This window comes from Solanum verrucosum, unplaced genomic scaffold (assembly GCF_900185275.1).
Source record: "Solanum verrucosum unplaced genomic scaffold, falcon-dt-bn FXZP01000170.1, whole genome shotgun sequence".
In the NCBI taxonomy this organism is placed as follows: Eukaryota; Viridiplantae; Streptophyta; class Magnoliopsida; order Solanales; family Solanaceae; genus Solanum; species Solanum verrucosum.
In genome coordinates, this window is record NW_026020395.1 from 1,168,795 (window position 1) to 1,174,719 (window position 5,925).

Below are 5,925 nucleotides of genomic sequence, written 5' to 3' on the forward strand. Positions count from 1 at the left end.
TTAGATAAGATTAAGTTGTTAGATTAGTTGCTTAAAGCTAGTCGAGTTAGTTCCTTTAAGTTAGTCAAGTTAATTGCATTTACTTGTATTTAAGCAGATGTAAGCAATGAATAAAATCATTCAAGTTTTCTTTTAATTCTCAATCTCTTTATTTTCAAAATGGCCAAACAAGGATTTTGGAATAAAGTGAATAATATTCATGATCAAATGGGTATTATTTTTGAATCTGGTGGTTTTAAATTAAAGATGTGTAGAATAAATATTCTTTAATCTTATAATTTTAAATGTATCGAGTAAAAAAAAATTGATTTATAAAGATGTCAAAAAAAAATTCCTTTTAAATGGACTAAGAAGAATATAAGAAAGATTAATTGAAACAGAGGGAGTTTTCCCCTTTGAATTTTAAGTTTGAGTTATTGGTTGGTAAATACTTGACTTTACTTTTGCAATTCCCTTTCTTGATTCAGATCGGAGAGAAAAATAAACTAAATAAAAAAATTGAAATCGTTCATAAGAAATATCACTTGAGAGAAAAAAACTTAAGTAGTATCTAGATACGCGCCTAATCGTATTAATTAATGAGTACATATAAATTTTTAAAAATTACATAAATATATATTATAACAATGCTTTTGACTTAATTAGATATTTTCTATATCTCAATTTATGTGGTAATGTTTGACTAAGCACAAAGTTTAAGAAATAAGGAAAGATTTTTGTGATGCAGTTGGATCACACATTATGGATCCAGACATGTACAATGCTGCAATGAAAGGCAAAATGGTATATAAAATTTTTTCACTTGCTGATCATCTGAGAAGAGTGGAAAATGGATACCAAGTCACTCCAAACGGAAACACAATCCTCCATGTGACAGCTCTCTTTGGCCAACAGAATTTCGTCGGAAAAGTCCTTCAGATTAGCACAACATTATTATGTTATAAGAATATGAAAAATGAAACTGCGCTTCACATTGCAGCTGATTTAGGACAAAGTGAAGTGGTGAGAAAACTACTTAGCTTTGAAGGAGTGGAGACACTTGTGAGGATGACGGATGGCATTGGAGATACGGCCTTGCACAAGGCCGTGAGAAGTGGACTCGTTGACATTGTCAGGAGTTTGATGGATTTATTACGAAATCCTGAACACGACTTCCCAGCCAATAAGGTTGGGGAGACACCACTTTATCTGGCCGCAGAGTCTGGTTTTCATGATGCTTTGATCGAAATCTTGAACGTTTACAAAGAACCAACTTATGTTACAGGTCCACTCAATCGAACACCTCTACATGCAGCCGTAATTCAAGAACACACAGGTCAGTACGTTATTTGTCCTTAAAAGAATTTAAGTCCCATATATATTTGCTGTATGAGTTTTGTGTTAGAATTCCCCAAGATTTTGTATTTACAAAGTCAACCCATTTCCAAATTTAGCAATAACTTGAATTTCCTACAAGAACAAGGGTGTGAATATGTGATTTTCTTCTGAAGCCGTTAGAAAAATTAAGAAGAGGCAGCGATTTTTTTTAAAATAAAATAAAATCGCTGCTATGACAGCGTTTTTATTTTAAAAAATTAAAATATCTCTCCAAAGTAACCATTTTAGTAAAAGAAAAATCTCAATTCCAGTAAATTTTTCTTTTATTTTTTTACTGAAATCGTTGCCTTTTAAATTATTATTTTTACTGAAATTTGGCAGCGATTTTTAAGATTTTTTTTTTCTCTAAAATCGCTACTTTGGAGTGATTTTCAATTTTTTTTTTAACGGAGTAACGGCGTTAGAAAAAAATCGCTATGTCAGGAGCAATTTTTCTCTTTTGATTAAAAAAAGTTGATGTACCCTTTTGAAATTTTTGGCAATTTTTTTTGCCGTTTAGGCTCCGGACTCGTGAATATGTAATATGTTATATGAAGAGATCAAGCTGAAAAGTAATCGGTGTTAGTCAAATCCTGATAAAATTTGTGTATATATGTTAGAAAGAAAAAGACAATATTATTTTTTTAATCAAAAGCCATCTTTAGGGTGGGGGGGTTAGGCATGAGCCCTACCTTGTATATTGAATAAATTAGGAGGACATAACAAAATACATGAGCAAGAGAGATATGATGTCTAACCTCTCCAAAAAGATTAGAATGTTATAGACATGTCCATAATTATGTAGTTTAATATCAACATCTTGCTATTGGCATGAATTTAAATTTACAGGGGAAATTCAAATATATACCAAGAAATTTTATAGACGTCTTTAATGCAAGATAGTAGCATTATTCCAGTTGAGGTCGAGAAACTCCATTAAGCTTGCACCAATGAACGCCATATAATAGTGCCTTTGTCTCTGCCCCCATAAATTGTACAAAGAATGCTATAATGAGTTTGCCTTCCCAATTTATGACTATGCCTCCAAAACCACATTTATCCGCTTCCATTACTATTGAGCTTATAGACACGAGTGATGGGCGGTGTCCAGGAGACAAGTTTACAGACTTTATTCACAATTTTCTTATCTGTAGCCAACAAAATCATTCTAGGAGAGAGTTTCTGAACTGCTGCTTCACAGACAACAAAACATTCTGACAAATTAGATGCATTATTTTAGGGAGAAACAATGTTTTGCTACCATACACATTGTTGCATCTGCTCTTCCCAAATAATATGGTTTGGGATGATTTTAATAATAATAGTTGTAATGCTATTACAAAAGTGATGACTCCACCAATTGGATAAGAGAGATATCAGGGAGTTAGCATTTCTTCTAATTCCAAAGGTGGATCAATAGTGATTCCATAAAGCCTTTACCAGTGTACCATTATAGAAAACATGATCAGTGCGTGTCTTCTGATTGTTGAATCCGAAAAGGAAACTTTGAAAGAAACCTCTTTGAGCCATATTTTGGTCAAGGGTGATCTTTCCTGTCTAGTAGATCTGAAGAAGTTCCAGACACTGCAACATTAAAGGATTTTGAAGTGGTGAGTTTCCAAATAGGAAGGTCATCTTCCTCTTTAAGTTGACATATATGAAGGCTAATGATACTGTTTTTAATAGCATCTGAAACTTCTCCACATGAATTCCAATTCCGGTTATGATCATGAAACATATCTTTGATACCAATTCTGCTAGGCTTAGATCCTTCAGGTAAGAATTTGTAAAGTGCACCTAATTCACTCCAACTATATCATACCAAATGAGATTTGTCTTCTTCCTATTTTCTAGGAGATATTGAATTTATGGAGCATAGATTTTTTTAGTTGCGAGAGTGAGCCTTGGTACTATTCATGATCACAGGGTGGAACTTAGCACAATACTTGGCCTTCATAAACAAAGTCCAAAGAGAATTTACAGTCCTAAATCTCCACCATTGTTTAACACGGAAAGCTTTACAAATGTCGCTAAGTTAGCTCCACCACTATGAATGGGAAGGAGAGGTTGTTCCAAGAAACCCAATGATGTCTTTTAGTACTATCTGAACCATTCCAAAAAAATCTATTCAAAGCTTTTTCAATGATATTATAGATTGTTTCTGGAGGTTGCATAACAACCAAGAGGTGGTATGACATGGCTGGAAGAACATGTTTTATGAGAAGTTATTTTCTTTCTCGTATATAGAGGAAAACCAAGATAGTTTATGGGGAAGGACTCTTTCTTCATGCCAGTAATAAGTTTAGCTTTGTTGGTCCTTTTTAAACTGGCTTTAGAGTGATGAATAATGGAGCTTTTGTGTTTGTTAATTTGTTGGCCAGAAACATCTTCATAAGCTCTTAGAGTTCTCATCATCATCTTCTTTAAGGATTTTCTTGTGTGGCTTGTAAATATATAACATCATCTACAAAATACAAATGGTTAATCTTATACAGTAACTTTTTTTTTCATAAAAATATTTATAATACCTTTAGATATTTGTTAAGTCAATTATAAATATAAACACTTGTGAAAAATGTATAACACATAGGTGACTTGGTCATACATGCTAAACTTCGTTTACATCCAAATCCAATTACAAAATATTACTTTTTCAAATATGCGATATAATACAAAAAAGAAGAAGTTATATTTGCTTCTCTATTATTGAAAATAAGTCAATACTATTTTTCAGTTGTTATACTTTTCAACAAATATACCTTTACAATAATACTTTAAAGTTACATTTACCCCTCACCCGTTAACATTAGCTATATTTACTCCTATCCTGTTGAAACTTCATTTTCAGCTTTAGAAAGTCACATGCATAAGCTCTTGTTGAACGAAAATATATCATGATAATTGTAATATTTGACATATTTATATAACCAGAATGCGCGAGAGAACTATGGGAATGGAATAATAAACCTTTATGCGAACAACCTGATGATTGTGGTTGAAATTCACTGCACTACGCTGTTAAACAAGGATTGAGAAAACTCGTTTCCGATATGTTGAAGTGGAAGAAATCCTTAGCCTACGATCGGGCAGGCAGTGAAAATGTTTGGACGACGGCATTTCACATTGCAGCTAGTGAAGGTCATAAATCGATGATGCCTGAGTTATTAAAACACTGCCCAGATTGTTGGGATATGGTTAATAGCAATGGCCAAAATGTTCTTCATGTTGCCATATTATTGAACGATCACGAAAGGTTTGTCCAGGCGTTATTTAAGTTGAGATTTTGTAATAGCCTTGTTGATAAGGCAGATAATGAGGGCAATACTCCACTCCATTTGCTTGCTGCCTATGGGAACCATGTTCCTGAATCAATATTAGACCATCCTAGAGCAAAGAAGATGACATTTAACAAACAAAATCAGACTCCACTTGACATAGCATCATCTCGCACTCGGACAATGAGGAAGGTACGTACGTACATTTTAATAATCTCTATGTTTCCTTTTACTTGACACAGAGTTTATAAAATAAAGAAGATTTTTGAATTACTTAGGAGAAATTGGTAGCCGATTTGCGCGGCAATAATGCACGATTGGGACAACGGCGTCGTCACTTCGAGGTAAAACGTCAAACAAAATATAGCATATCAAAGATACATGAGACGAGGAAGGATGATGATGAAGGCAAACGCAAAACTAAGAGAGAAAAATTAGAAATCGATAAAATTATGAAGTCAACTCAAATTCAAGTTGTTGTAGCTACTCTAATAATGACAATCACGTTCACAGCTGGTTTTACATTGCCAGGAGGTTTAGACAACGATGACGGTCCTAATAAAGGGATGGCGATTCTAATTAAGAAAGCAGCATTCCGTGTATTTGTTATTTCTGATGTCCTGGCATTTACATGCTCTGCTGCTGCTATATTCCTCTACTTTACCATGGCAGAGAGCGATGTAGACGTTGATGAAGAAATTAAGATCGACTTGGTTGACGTTTTATGGAAGAATTATTGTCTAGCACGTGTTTTGGAACTTTTGGCAATGGGTGCAGTTGTAATTGCATTTGTAACTGGTACGTATGCTACTTTAGCAAATTCACTTGCTCTTGTTGTTACTGTTTGTGTCATTGGTTGCTACTTTTTTGGAATCTACGGGTGGAATAGCGCTATTAATGGTGAAGATAACCTGAACTACTAATAGGAGATGAAACTTATTTCCTTCATGTAATTCAAAGACGTGAATGCTACTACTATTTGTTCTATATACCATGATTTTTCCTACTCCTCTTGTTAATTATAATTGTTTCCAAATGAAGTAAATCGATTTGTGATTTATCAATACGTCTATATTTATTCAACAAGACCCAATGCTTGATCATTTCTTTAGAGTTCGATGTTGAAAGTTAAGGGGGGGGGGGGATGAATTGAAAATTCCTTCAGTCGATTTCATGTATGGAGCAGTCGACTCACCTGCAAGTTAATAACACAATATATAAAGGCAGAATGTAAATAACACAGAATGCTTTATACTGATTCTAAACACTGATGTGGTGCCTACATCCAGTCCCC

The 5,925-nt window shown here is 33.8% G+C and overlaps 1 pseudogene; it reads left to right on the forward strand.

The window, feature by feature from the left end:
- Positions 1-1,122: 1,122 nt before the first annotated feature.
- On the forward strand, positions 1,123-5,554 carry LOC125839211 (ankyrin repeat-containing protein At5g02620-like; annotated as a pseudogene).
- Positions 5,555-5,925: the final 371 nt, after the last annotated feature.